Here is a 15,279-nt window from a genome sequence, read left to right as displayed (position 1 = left end):
GTATGATGCCTAACTCCTAGAAGATGTCCAATATCATCCCAGTCTTTAAGAGTGGACCTCGTAATCTCCCTGAGAGTTATAGGCTTCTGGCACTCCCAGATGTGCTGAGTAAGATCTTTTGTACCCTTATTCTTCAGGAAATAACAAAATCGATCAATAGTGATAATATATTGGATAAGGCTCAAACTGGTTTTGGCAAAGGTTGCTCCACAAAGGATATCTTCATTGTGAATAGATTAATTGAGCAAGACAATGGTGATAAGCTACCTTTATATATGCTTTTTGTTGACTTCTCCTCAGCGATCGACTGTTGAGCGTAAGAGGCTTTGGGCGAAATTGGAATCCTTTGGTATGCCCTCCAATCTTTTTTATTTCTGCATGATGATATATGATGAAAGTGTGGCCAGGATTCAATTGGACAACATGGGTGCGTTGTCTGACGCAGTCAATATCCAAAAAGGTGTCAGACAGGGAGGTGCACTAGCACCCACGTTGTATAACTTATTCATGTCAGACTTTGGTGGAATATTCAAGGATACAATGAATGCCTTCCCCAAAATTGGCTCTCACAAAGTGGGCTGGATCTGTGGTGCAGATGATATTATTGTCTTTGATAATACATTTATCAGAATCTGCAACAGTGCCATAGCCATTTGTGAATATGCCCAAACCAATGGGCTAAAAATCAATCTGACAAAAATCCAATTTATGGCGGTCGGCCTCAATAATTGTAAAAAATCTGGTATCCCATGCCCGCTGGGCGTTATAAGGAAAGTCACCTGCTACAAATACCTGGGTTATGAGGTCTGTGGGGAAAGAAGGAAAATTAATTGTATGGTCCAACAAAGTAAAAGATCGAAAGTGATGGCTACATTAACAGCAGCCATGTGCTTCTCAAAGAAAATTGCGGGCTTCAGCCTGTTGGGAGTAACTAACACACACAAACAGAAGATGGCCGCAATTTTCTTGTATGCTCTAGAGACATCATTCTCAGCTTGGTCGGACTGGGCAGATGTGACTGAGGGAATGATATGGAGGAGACTGCTAGGACTCACCAACTATACACCTGTCCTGGCAATCCGACTTGAAATGGGTTTGACTTCCTTATCTGCTCAGATTGAGCATAATAGAGCTAAACTCTATGTAAAAATCAAAATTGCCCGTCAGGATACCCTGCTGCATATCCTCCGGGAAGGACTGAAGGGTGGCAAAATGGATGCCTTAAATACATTTCAGATGAGCAACCTCCTACTATTTGACAGAATTGGTTGGTCTCCGAAATGGGAACATGGTGAGGGGGCAGTACTAAAATCTCTGAAGAACTCTACTGAAAAGTGGGATTGGGTTGCCAGCTATGATAAGGTAGCTACTATGAGTTTCCTGTGTACGTTTGCCAGAATGCCTTTTATATATAAAAAGCCCCAATATTATCTAAAATTGATGCTTCCTGAGGCTAACCGAAGAATATTCTTGGATATTAGACTTAATCGTCTAAATGTACTAGGGGCCCGGGGAGCGTAGATTGGTATTCATGAGGAGAGAAGGTTTTGTATACTTTGTCTGGATGATAGAAGAAGTGGAAACTGCAAGGCACGTACTTACATGCTGCAAAAAGATGAGCACTACATATGATAAATGGTTTGCCATATTTGAGTATGATCAGACCTATATTGCATGGGATGAATAAGAGTCTGGTCATTGCTATTACACAGATCTGGAAGGTGGTAAACTGCTGAAGGATCTAGATATATAGCATCATTTGCTGATGTAGTTTGCTGTGTTCCCATTTGACTTTGTAGTGGGGATTTAATCTCAGACTTTCGAGCCTTGTTGTCTAATGATCACAGTGTGATTTGCTCCTTCTCCCGATAGATACAATTCAGACTCAGTGTATATGTCTGCTGTGCTTATGTAATATACATAAGCAAAACAAAAGAGGTGATGGCTGGAAGGTTTAGAATAAATCTTAACCTCTGGCATTGCTCTGGGCAACCCTCCAGACCATTGTTCTTCACCTGCCAAGCCATTACCAAAAGGGAAAAGACCATATGCAATCAGGCTTGGTCCTACCCCCAAAGAGGTAGTCCAGCCCGAACTGCTAGGTCCCATCCCTTCTGCACGAGACCACAAGCATGCCCAGACATGTTTCAGCCTTGTTGGGCATCATCAGTGAGGAGTAGCTTGGGTCTCTAGGCCCAGCAGGCACGGGACCCACGTCTGGGCATACCCGTCCCACTCGGGGTGACAAAAGCAAAACAAAAGAGGTGATGGCTGGAAGGTTTAGAATAAATCTTAACCTCTGGCATTGCTCTGGATACATGTTTTCTTTTCTCTCTTTTTTTTCATCTGCTTCTCACTGAGAGTGAGGTCTTGTTTCCACCCTCCTGGCCATCTGTTGTTCTCCTGCACATGTGGAGTTTGTGCATGGCTGCTGACCATTCCATGAGGTAGGTGCACTTTCTGTGCATTACTGCACCTCCAGGGGAATTATTGATCCTGAAAAATCGAAATTGGAAAAAAAAAAGAAAAAAAAAGAAATGTGCATAAAATTGCTGGAAAGGACTGTGTTATTTATCATTTTCATCGTGCTGACATTTTTTGAGCTTTTTAATACCTGCAGCTGCATTGCTATTTTGAAAGCACAAGTTTTTTCCCACTACTGCCTGCTTTTTGACCGTTTTTTGGCCCTTCCAAGATGGCCGCTGTGGTTTTCTTTGTTGTGTAGGCAGGCTGTGCTGAACCACCTCTCCCTGTGTTGCACTCCCATTGGTTGCTGAGTGTTTTCTTCCATCCAATCGGGGACCGGCAGGCTTCAGCCAGCCCTCTCAGCAAAGGCCCACTTCTAAGGCCCCTGTTCGCTTCCGGAACGCTAATTGGGGTCCTCCATGCACCTTAACCACAATGATGCTGCCACCTCACTCCTCTAAGTAATCCGGACTGCCTTGTCTTTGCCTCCTCCAGAACTATGGGTTAGTTCCCTCCTTATGGACTCACTCCTACCGCCTTTGACTATCACTGTTCTTTCTGCTTGTTACTCCCATGTTGCCATCCTGATGCACAGTGCTTACTAAAACCCTTTGCTAACATCCGATTCCAAGATTGAAAAGTCAAATCTTGCTGTTTTTGCTTTGTGCTAAAAAGTCAAATCTTGCTGTTTTTGCTTTGTGCTAAAAGGTCAAATCTTGCTGCCCATTGCGAAATTCTCTGTATTTTGCTTGTATACTGTTTCTTCTCTGTAACTTGCCAGCCCAGTGACCTCACCACTCTCTTTTGTCCCACACCTACCTGCCTTAGCACCCCCAGTAACTCCATCCTCTCCTCGCTTCCACCCCAATGGCGCTTTCGGTTTCTCCTATCTTTTCTAACTGCTTCTCCATGGACTATCCTTCCCTTCTCACTAAGTCTGGTAGGAAGAAGTTCAAAAAGGATATCTTGGCCTCTAACCCTGGTCTTCCTATCGTTGACACCTACTACAATGCTTCCGCCAGACAGACCCTCACAGACATCCTCTTTGTCGTTCCTTCGCCAGATCTATGGACTTCTCATATGCTCTGCCCTATCTCCTTCTCTCCCATTAATGGTGGCGCTCGCTGGAAGTTCTCATGGCTTCCTTCGACTCCTCTAAAGTCATCATTAATGTCTACCTCAATGGTACTGTCATGGTCCAAGGCCTTCAGGCCAATCTCCTCCTCTTTGATAGGCGCTTCCCTCGCCTAATCAATTTCCTCTCATCTCCTGCTGTCCCCTCCTCTCCCCCCTTGGCTACCTTGCCCTCTCTCTCCTCCTCCTCTTCTGCCCCTCCTAGGGCTCTTTCTCCTCCGCAGGGTGTACCTATGATCTGTACCCCTCCCCGGAAGGTCATTAAGGCTGGCAACCTTCTTCATATTGCCACTGTCAACTCTCGCTCTGCTGTCAAACTCTCCTCTGACATCTGCCACCTCCTTGAAGAACTAGACCTTGAGGTCCTTGGTCTTACTGAGATATGGTTCACTGCCAGCTCTGTCACAAGCTTTGACACTTTCCTCCCTGATGGCTACAAGATCCTCTCAGCACCCAGATCCTCCCGGTCCAGTGAGGGGGTAGCCCTGATCTTTCCTGAGTGGATTCCTGCCTCTATCATTCCCACTCAGACCTACTCCTCTTTTGAATGCCTTGTCAGTAGGCTTTCTCTCTCGTCTACCCATTGTCTAACTGTGGTTACCATCTACCGGCCTCCTGGTCAAATCACCTCATTTCTATCTGAGTGGGCAGACCTCTCCTCCTCCCACCTGGCCTCTACCACTCAACTCCTCCTCCTCTGTGACCTCAATATACATTTAGACCCTACTTGCTCCTCCTCTGTACTCTTCCGTGACCTCTGCGACTCCCTCTCCATCCTCCCCTCTGGCCCGACTCACTCTGCAGGGCACACACTCGATGTCTTGATCTCCTCTGACCTCCCCCTCTCCATCCCTCTGACCACTCCTCTCTCCTGGAGCGATCACTCCCTCCTCTCCTCTCATCTCTCCCTCTCTTCCCCCCAAACCAAGCCTACCCCAACACTGCCACCTACCTTCTCGGACATCCGGCCCATGAAGCGTCTGTCAGTTGAGGCTTTTGCCGCCATTTTCTCTCCCCCCCTTCACCTTTGGCTGTTTCACATCCTGATGTGTCTCTACTCTTGAATTTCTGATACGCTTGATGCTCTTGCCCCTGTCATGAGGATCCGTTTGAAGTCCAAAGCCAAGTGCAATTCCTGGTATGACTCTGACCTAGCTACACTTAAATGTAAGTGTAGGGAGGCTGAGAGGAAATGGAGGACTTCCTGTTCATCCTCTGACAAACTGGCCTGTCGCCTGCTACAAAGGCAATACCGACTCTCTGTCCTCACCAAGAAGTACACATTCAAGCTTGTGTCTCTGCGGCATCTAACAACTCAGCCGAAATCTTTAAAATCTGCAGGGAGCTGGCCAACCCTGCTGCAGACTCTACCCTGCCTGTTGCCTCCCAGGCTCTTTGCAATGCCCTTGCCTCTCACTTCATTTAAAAAACCCAGGACATCTTGTCCACCCTCTTCACCCACACCCCTCCACTCCCCTCCCCATTTGTCCTTGCTGACCCTCCTTTAGCCACCCCCACCATCCTTCTCGTCCTTTCCTCTTTTCTCCCCTGACGAGGTCGCTAGACAAGTACGATCCATGAAAGCCTCGTCAAAACAGGTTCATCCCTGTTCCTCTAAAACCATCAAGGACCACATTGACACCTTCGCTCCAGCTCTTGCTGATTTTTGCAACCACTCTTTTGCCTCGCGATCCTTCCCCTCCCCTCTGAAGCACTCCTTTGTGCATCCTCTTCTCAGGAAACCCACAGCTGATCCTTCTTGTCTTGCTAACTATCGCCCAATTTCCATTACTCCCTTTCTTGGCAAACTCCTGGAAAAGTTGGCCATCTCTCAGCTTAACCTTCATTCTTATTTTGTTGGCTGTCTCCATGACCACCAGTCTGGCTTCAGAACTGCCAGAAGCACGGAAGCTGCTCTCCTGAACATCCGTGAAGATCTGCTCTCCAACCTTGACTCGAACATTCCCTCTGTTCTCATCCTCCTCAATCTCTCTTCTGCCTTTGACAAGGTCAACCATACCATCCTGCTCAACCGTCTCCATGAAAACCTGGGTATCACTGATCAAGCTCTGGCCTGGCTGACTTCTTTCCTCTCAGATCGACCCTCCCAGGTCCAACGTGGGTCCTTCCTTTCATCTATCTTCCATCTCTTCCCCAGGGGTCTAACCTCTCGCCTGGCTTTTCAACCAATACCTGGCAACTTTCGCCCACTGCATTGCCACTTTCTGCTCAAATTTCCAGTGCTACGCTGACGACAACTCATTTTCAGACTGTCCTCTGCCACCTCCTCTCCCTCTCTCATCTCTGATGGCCTAACTGCCATTCAAGAGTGGTGTGCCGCCAATGATCTTTGTGTGAATGCCAGCAAGACGGAGATCCTCTTCATCGGCACACCTTCACCATCCTTTCCCCTCACTCTCTGGCCGGCCTCCCATGGCCCTCCTCCTATTCCCACCTACGAGGCTAAGAACCTCAGGGTCATCTTTGACTCCACCCTTTCCTTCTCTGCCCACATCTCTGAGGTTTCTAAAAAGTCAAATTTCCAACTGCACCTCCTCAGAGGTACTCTGCCTTTCCTCTCCTTCCCCCAGAAGCTCATGGTATCCCAAGCTCTGTTTCTCTCTAGCTTGGACTATTGTAACAGCCTCTTTCTTAATCTACCTGCCTCTACTTTCCGCCCTCTGCAACTAATCCAGAACAGGACTGAGAGACTTGTCCTTGGCCTCAAGCCCTGGGATCGTATCTCTCCAGCTCTGAAATCTCTCCATTGGCTCACAGTGGATGCAAGGATTAAATTCAAAACCCTCTGCATTGTCCACAAGGCTTTCTGGGGCCTGGGTCCAAAATACCTTCAGCTATCCCTCCGCAAATACCTCCCCTCTCGAGCTCTTCGCTCCTCTACCTCCAACTCCCTCAGGGTCAGTTGTTTTTCAAAGAAACAAGCTGGGGGAAGATCTCTGTCTTCGGCTGGGGCCTCCCTCTGGAACAGCCTCCCTGCCACTCGAAAACTTGAGGAGAACCATCTCCGGTTCTGGAAGCACCTCAAGACCTTCCTCTTTTTCTTCTGCCTTTGCTCCCCCTCTCCCGAGCTGATCTGTTCTCTCTTGGCACCGTGCACCAGGCCACCCTCTGTCCTCCGGGCCCATGTAACTGCTCACCCTGCCACGCTCCCGCACTGCCTCCGGGCCACCCCTTGCACTGGGGTCTGTATCTGTACCCATACAGCCCCCCCTTTTTCTTCCTGCACTTATCAGACCTACCCTGTCTGCTGCCTTAAACCTAGCACTTGCAAATTGCTGGCTGCACTAAAACTGTTTGTTGCCTTTATTATTTATGTATTGTTATTTATCTGTTTCTCCTCTGCTTCACACTTTCCACTTCTCCCCCTTCCATGCACTTTTCCCCTCCCCTTCTCCCATGCACTTGAGTGTTCTCAATGTCACTGGGCCTAGTAAGATCGCTGTTTTGATCTCCCCTGTTCCCCTCCCTTGCCGCACTCTGAAACACTTGTGCACGAGCGCGATACAAATACAATATCAATATCAAAATATCAATATCTCTTCTTGACCTAAACTCTGGTTCAATTATTATTATTTTTTTCTTTTTGACCAGAGCAAAATTGTTTTATCTTAAAAAACAAAATCCTGGTTTTCCCCAGAGTCTTGGTACTGATTTCATATTGGCATGCTTCTTAGCCTCACTTTAGCAGTAGGAAAGGACTCAAGGCTAATATCATATAAAGAACAGAGGAGGAAGAAAACAAAGATTTGAGCTTTTCCTATTTCTTTTTAGATGCTAAAAAATCGTTATCGTAACGAAAATACTTTTTTCCTGCTATTGCGTATAAAATAGGTTCTGAATCCCTATATGTCTGTTTGCGTTCTTTAATGCTACGCTCATTTTTTAGTTTGATACTGTGAAGGGTTGTGGTTCTTCTCGAGATGTGGAAGATCTCCTTTGGGCCTTTTCTGGTTCAATTCTAAAGTATGTTTGATATCTTTTTTAGTATATATGTATTTTGTTTTTAAGTAGATGGTTGTATAATTCTATAATGATAATGTGGTTTAATTTTGTTTGCCATGTTTTGATATCAATTTGTGAAAAGTCCAATCAACTATAACACAACAAAAAAAAAAGGAATCGTATTGACTGTGAAGCGGAGGTGCCGTGCCTAAAACCAATTCTAACCCTTGCCCTACCCCTTACCCTAACCCAAAATCTAACCCTTGCCCTACCCTTACACTAACCCTAACCCTAACCCTAAATCTACTCCTTACCCTAACCTTAAATCTACCCCTTACCCTACCCCTAATTAAAAAAAAAAATCCATCGGATTTACATCAAATTATATTCAATGAATTATATTATATTTCGATGGAAATGCTTTTCATTGGATATAATGTGATGGTAATGCATTAGACGAAACTGATTTCGATGGAATGACCAGATACCTTAGACAGTAAGTATAGACATGCACTATTAAGCCTCAACACACTCTCAAGCAATGTTAGGGAGAATTGTCATAAATGGCAGAATTTCCTTACCTAATGAGCCTCTCAGCAGCTTTGCTGGATTTCTAGGGTTTAATTTTTTCAACTAGTAAGAGTGTGAGCCTTTTTCCCACTCTTACATGTGTTTTGTTGTGTGTGTTTTTACCATTTGTGTGATCTTGGGCTCTGTAGTCTCACCTACTCCATGAGCATCATGTTTATGTGCGTTACACAGCACCTTCAGAGCAGTGACACAGGGTTGTCGTTTAGACTTCCCACTGACTCCATTTTTCTGGGACAGACTACTGTCTCCCAGAAAAATGTAAAGTTGCCATTAACTTTATGTCGTCTCTTTAAAGCACAGACCCAGTACACCCCATCTTACATGGAGTACTGGAAAGGGTTAATTCTTATGCCTTTTTGTCTGTTTCTCTTGGAGCACTGTTTCGCTCCCTTTACATCAAGACTTGGCTGGTGGCAGTGGTAACTATCCTATTTTTCGTACCGCGATTATCTTATATGAATGTGGTACTGTTTTAGGCTATTATATTAGCCTCAACATAAACCTGCTTGACCAAATACATTTTATTTCGGCTCCGGCTGCGCGCCAAACCATGTTTGGTCCCTTTGTTGGCCGTCTTTTCGCGGGCTTCTGCACAGAAGCCCTCCTTAAGGCGCCTGAAAGTCTGTGTAGGCAGGATGTGAGGGAGGGGTCTTAAGACCCCTGCCATGGGTGCCCTTGGTAACCGAAGTTGCACTCCTGTTTGGTTGGCTGGGTGACTGTCCTTGCCAGGACAGCCACCCTGCTGTCTTATTGACAGCCAGGCTGTATGAATGGGGGAAAACTGCATAAAAAGCAGGTCTCTGGGACTGGAAAGGCAGAGTCGCCAATGGAAGAACCAATGAGGAGCTGATGGAAGAGGACCCCTACAACGATTGAACTGCCCGGTGAAGCCCTGCTGCAGGTCTGAATCTTCAGAATCTGACGACAGACAAGATGCTCCAGGAAACCTCTTCCCTTGAGCTGGTGGGACCAACCAGTTTGCCCAAACTGCAAGCCAGGACCCCTCCTCTGGTCGAATTCGCTGTACAGAGCTACAGTGGGCCGGATAGCCAGGAAAGTCGGACCCTGCTTGGGTTTTAAGGAGCACACCTTTTATTTGTTGCTTTGCTCTGCTGCTGGTTTCTTCTCTGGGTAGTGCAGGACCCTCCAGTCTTCCTACATCTTGTCAGTCCGACAGTCGCTTCAGGAACCATGAGCCTGCAGGAACTACCAGGAGCTTCCGCCTCAGCTACAGCTCTCTCTCCGTTTTAAGGTACTGTGCAAATCCGGTTGTTCGTTTCGTTCAGCCGTGGTGAAAGTGTTCGAAATCTTTCTCCAAATCAAGGGCTTGTCCTCCTCTTCTCTTTGGACTAACTTTTCAGCCAACCAACCTCGTCCGGAATCCGTGGCACAAACTTTACCGCTAACTACCCTGAACTGTGTGATCTTGAGCAAAAGACTTTTGACCCATTGACTTTGTCCCTAAGCCTTTTCTACCTGATTCTATCTCTGTAGTTCCTCTTGTTCAATTGCCCTGAGTACTTATCTGTTGGTGTGATCTAATTTCTATTAACTTTGTCTTTTCCTCCCTTTTAAATTACTGGAGTGTCATTTTGATCCCACTTCATTTTGTGAGCTTAACTTGTCTGGAATTTAAGGGAAGTGGTGTGGCATATTAAGAGTGTGGTTTTTAGACTGCTTATAATAGTGTACTGTTATACAACTGAAAAGTGAAATAAATGTATATTCTTTTACTTGAAAACCTTGAGCCAGTGTTTGCCTGAATCATAGTAATTGCTGTCCTTTGTGTGACTATTTGATACTGCTCACTTACTCTTCAGATAGGTCTGGCTGCTCCGCTACTGCTACCACTTTAACTGTGTAGTACAGGCTTGTACCAAAGGTGAATTTGTACTGTCACTTGTAGTCTTAATTGTGTGTGGTGTTCCCAAAGGGTACTGCATACAATTCTGCCTAACAAACAATGAAAATCACAGGTAAGTAGTACTAAATCAATGTTATAAACACATATACATTCACGGTTGGTGATCCTAGAGATCATTCACACTTTGCTTTTAAAACATAACTGATTCAGATATGAAACATGAACACTATCATTAGTAAAGCAAATTAAATACTGTTAAAGTAGTGCAAAGCAATTGTAAGTCAAGGAATCAGTGTAAAAGCAATGGAAACAGTTTACCCTGCCTCACAAAGTAAGGCCCCTAATACTTAAGAAGCATTTCCCTGCTACAGTAGGGTGGCCTAGTGCCACTACGAGTCAAGTCTGTTGGAGACAGTTGGTAGTATGTAAAGTTTAAAAAAAAGTATTGTCAAAGCCCACATGTAGGTAAAATGTTCCAGTGGTGGAGAAACAAAGGTAAATTCAAAGAATTGGGTGACCTCTCCCAATCCCACCACTCCAGAGAAAGCCCAAGGGGTATCCTTCCCCAGAACTCCAATCACAACCAGTCAAGGGTGACACAGGGTGAAGACTTTGCACAAGCACACCGGTATTGCGTGCAGGGGTGGTAACAGGTATGCAAATTCGCCCCCTTTCTCCGATTTCACTTGAAACCACCTATAGGATTCCTAGTTTCGCTGGACCCACTTACTTCTATTGTTGGTTCCATTGTAAGGGTTCCAGGGGGTGCGGGCGCAAACGTTGCTTTCAGGTTTGCAATTGTGCTTGGCTAGACAGCCTTTACACGCTCCAATGAGGCGGTTCCTGAACTGTTGCCACGCGACCACCCAGGCACCCAGAGATGCAGACCGCCACATGTCCCATGACAACAGGAGACCCTAGTAAACTATGGAAGTAGGCATCGAAGAACACTGCGATCAGGTAGCGACAGGTGACTCGTGCGTGAGAACAAAGACACTGTTCCAGCATGTGCAGCAGCTACAGGAGGCTGATCTTCTGGGCCACTAGCTGAGATCTGCGAAGTTCCAAGCTGAAACTCAGAACAGGGACTGGTGCACCAAAGATGCCCTGAATGAAGCTAGTAAGCCCATTGAATAGTTCCAGGATGTTTCCGCCTGCCTCTTCCGGGATCTTATTGCAACGGTTTGGACTGCTTGCTCCCACAAGCCCGAGGGTCTTCAGGAGACCGATCCAGAGAGCAGGGTCTTCACCAGGACTTGGCTGGAAGCAATGCTGGATGTCTACAATAGTCCTTCTCTCCTCACATCTCTGACATCTCTAAGAAGTCAAACTATCCGCTGCACCTCCTCAAAGGAATTCTTCCTTTTCTCACTTTCCCCCAGAAGCTAACTGTCTCCAGAGCTCTGGACCTCTCTAGGCTGGACTACTGCAACAGCTTCTTTCTAGAGGTTCCTGCCTCTACTCTTCGACCTTTACAACTTATCCAGAACAGGACTGCAAGACTTGTCCTTGGCCTCAATCCCAGGTATTGTATCTCTCCAGCTCTGAAATCTCTTCAGTGGCTCCCCGTAGCTGCACGGATCAACTTCAAGACCCTCTGCATCATCCACAAGCCTTTCTTGGGAGTGGGACCGCTCTACATCCAACTTTCTCTTCCAAAACATCTTCCTTCTCGAGCTCTCCGTTCGTCCACCTCCAACTCTCTGAGGGTCAGACTATTCTCCAAGCAGAGAGTTGGTGGCAGATCTATCTCCTCGGCTGGGGCCTTCCTCTGGAACAGCCTCCCTGCCTCTCTCAAACTTGAGCAGAATCACCTCCAGTTCCGGAAGCAACTCAAGACCTTCGCTCTTCCTCTCCCCTGCGGATGCACCTGACTGCTCCACGCGCTGGTCACCCTCTGAACTCGGGCCCAGGCTCCTGCATGTCCAGTTGCCCTCGCACTGCCTACGGACTCCCCAGCACTTAAGGTTCTGCATCTGCAACCCTACAGTCCCTCTCTCTGCACTTATGAGCCACCCTCTGGCTGCACTTGTAAATTAAATGCACTTCCACCTTCCCCTCCCCCCTGGCACTTCTCTGCACTTGCACAATATGAATGACACAAGGCCTCGTAAGATTATGTTGTCCTCCCTTTGTTTCCCCCTCCTTGTCTTGCCGCGCCTAGAAATACTTGTGTACAGGCGCGTTATAAATGCCACATAATATCATATATCGTAGTCGCCCTCAGGTCTTCATCGGCTGCAACTCTTGGTTGAAGTCTTGGCTCTAAAGGACGATCCAAAGAACGGCTCCAAGCCGCCTCCTTTTATCAGTATACACGCATTTCGTCGACCACTTTTTCATCGTGGGACTTTTCATCACCGACCCTTTCATCGCCCACATTTTTTTTTTTTTTTTTAATGTTTAGGGGGGTTGTGGGGACCTGCTTCTGCTGATTCTCCATCAAGCCCTACTCCAATAGTGATAAAAGTAGTGGCGGCAATGCCAGAAACCTTACCACCCTCAGGAGGGAAGAGGTGCTGAGAAAACCAAGTCAACAGCTTCTGTGCTCTGAGGGTCAGCAGGTCCAAAAAACACTTTATATTGTCCCTGTACAGCGCACTAGTCTTTTGTAGGGGGGGGGTACAATTAGACTCTTCAGAAAGGCTTGGCAGGAAATAACATTGGGCAAATGGGTCCTGCTCCTGCAAATTCTGGACCTGGTTACTACTTTCCATTTTTATTTTGAAACCTTGCTAAAATCCCCCCTATTTTTCCCATGCCTTTGGAACACCACCTGTGGAAGAAAATCTTTCAGCTGTTAATGAAAGGAGCAGAGGAAGTTAAAGGCTGGTATTCCCATTATTTTGTGGTTTCAAAGAAGGACGGATGGCTCAGATCCATCTTCAATCTGAGAATCTTCAACACGTTCCTCCGAAAGCATGGATTCAAGATGGTCACCTTAGCACAGATACTCCAGACTACGCCCATCTACACCAAGAAACAGAAATACTTTGGATTTGTGATGGGAAGCACTCACTGTCAGTCTGCAGTGCTTCCATTCGGCCATGAGAGTATTCATGATGTAGTGCATGGCAGTGTTGTGGCATATCTACACAGGCAGAAAGTGCTAGTCTTTCCCTGCCTCAACAACAGGCTCCTGCGGGCCAGATCAGAAGAGGAAACCTGCAGGATCAATGGACGACATGTACTCATTCACCATCAGTTAGGTTTCACCATCAACCTACTGAAGTCCTTTCTGACCCTCCCTCCATACTTACAGTTTATTGGGGCATTTCTGGAAATGGAGGGAGGCATGGCTTCTCAACTGTCAGTGACAAGCATTCAAACCCTGATAGCCCTCTTTCAAGGGAATTGGGACTCCCTCCTTGGGTTTTCTTGAGTATGTTAAGATTTATGGTGTCTTGCATCTGCACAGCACACAAGTAAGACTGAGAATGCAGGCGCTACTGTGGTCCCTGCGAAGCTAATGCTCCCAGTTCAACAGGGACATGAAGGACGTTAAGAGCCTCCTGTACCCTTCTGGTTCACAAGGACCTCCTTTGGTGGGCATCGACTACCAACCTCCTTCTCGGGCATCCCTTCCGACAGCCATCATTGGTGGCCATCTTGGTAACGGATTCAGAATCTTTCAATGAGTGTTCTAAGAAGGGCCAGAGAAATCCTTCCACATCAATTTACTGGAATTTATGGCAGTTCTTCTGGCAATGATCATTCCTACCATCAATCAGGGATATAACTGTCATGGCCCCCCATGGAAAACACCACCATCATGGTCTACTTCAACGGATGGGCAGTGTGGGATCCCTCAAGCTGTGCAGGGAAGTCATGCTCCTTGCCTTTGGGTGAATTGGAAAAAGGGGTGACGACGACAGCATCTCACCTCACCAGTACTTTGAAAGTACAGTCAACTCTCAGGGGTGTCACATGAGTGGAATCTAAAAGGGCATAATGTGGAGATCTTCTCCATGTGGGGGCTTTCCCAGGTCGACTTGTTCACAACAAGCTCAAAGAGGAAGTGTGAGATCTTGTGCTCCAGCAAGCTCACAGAGGGGTCTCTTTGGGCAATTCACTAGTAATACCCTGGGCATTAAACCATGAGTATGCCTTATCTCCATTACTACAGATTCCTTTGGCGCTAAGGAAGTTTAAGCGGAGCAGAACAATGATGCTGATCGCACCAAACTGACCATGGAGGACCCGTTACCTAGTCATGCTGGAAATGCGCTACTGTCTCTTCATTGGAGGATCCCCCTGGAGGGTAGAACTACTGACCTTATCATGTGGCAGGGTGATTCTACCCAAACCTATAACTCTGAACCTTCATGTCTGGTTATTGAGAAGCTGTGGTGCAAGGATTGGGATCCCTCCAAGGAGGTTATTAGTCTTATGCACTCAATGGGGGCTGTCCACCAAATCCATCGATGCTGGTCGCTGGAGAAAATGTGCTTTTTGGTCCCGGGATCAACAGCTCGACCCGCTGTTGTGCTTTGCCAGTCCAGTGTTGGAGTTCTTGCTTTCCTTGGCCTTGCCTAATTCTGTCCTTGGCTATCTTTTCTCCCTCTCCATTTTCAAATGAACACAAGAATATGATTTCTTTACTACAGTACCTCTAGTTTCTTAAGGGGCTCACTAACGCTTATCAACCCAGACACTTCATTGTTCCACAGTGGGATCTTAATTTGATGCTAACATTCTATTCTTGATGACTGCCTTCATTCAAACCTATCCATTCTTATCCATTATGCTAGCCATCTTTTAAAGTGGCCATTCTTGTTGATATTACTTCAGCACGTAGACCGTTGGAGTTGGAGGCTTTTTGTTTTAGTCTCCTCTCTTTCTCTTCATCAAAAACAGGATAATGCTTCCAGTTAAACCCCATTTCCTGCTGAAAGTGGTATACTAATTTCATCTGCAGAATAACAAGTATTTTCTAGTATTCTTTCCATCCCATTTATTAATCCAAAGTAGAAGAGCGGTTTGAGCTCTGAAATGTTACCTATCCAGGACAAGCAAATCGAATACAGGCTTGACAACCTGATATTATTTTTTTTAACAAGTCAATCACCCCGCAGACTATTTCCAGATGGATGGTCCTGTGCATAATAAAATGTTATGAGTTGGAAAGAAAGAGGCACCAGAAGGGCTTCATGCCAATTCTACTAGGGGTTAGGCAGCAACTTTTGCATTACAGAGAGGTGTCTCACTGACAGATATCTGTCAGGCAGCAACTTGGGCCTCCCCTCACACATTCATAAGAA

The 15,279-nt window shown here is 46.4% G+C and overlaps 1 protein-coding gene across 3 annotated transcripts in view; it reads right to left on the bottom strand.

Annotated features, from left to right (window-relative positions):
- UGGT1 (UDP-glucose glycoprotein glucosyltransferase 1) overlaps positions 1–15,279 on the bottom strand; it is a 2,047,742-nt gene that overhangs the window by 355,540 nt on the left and 1,676,923 nt on the right. The window lies entirely within an intron of this gene.

This window comes from Ambystoma mexicanum, chromosome 10 (genome assembly GCF_040938575.1).
Source record: "Ambystoma mexicanum isolate Mex_15411 chromosome 10, UKY_AmexF1_1, whole genome shotgun sequence".
Classification (NCBI taxonomy): Eukaryota; Metazoa; Chordata; class Amphibia; order Caudata; family Ambystomatidae; genus Ambystoma; species Ambystoma mexicanum.
Note: the sequence above shows the minus strand (reverse complement) of the source record. Positions and strands in the feature narration are given on the sequence as shown.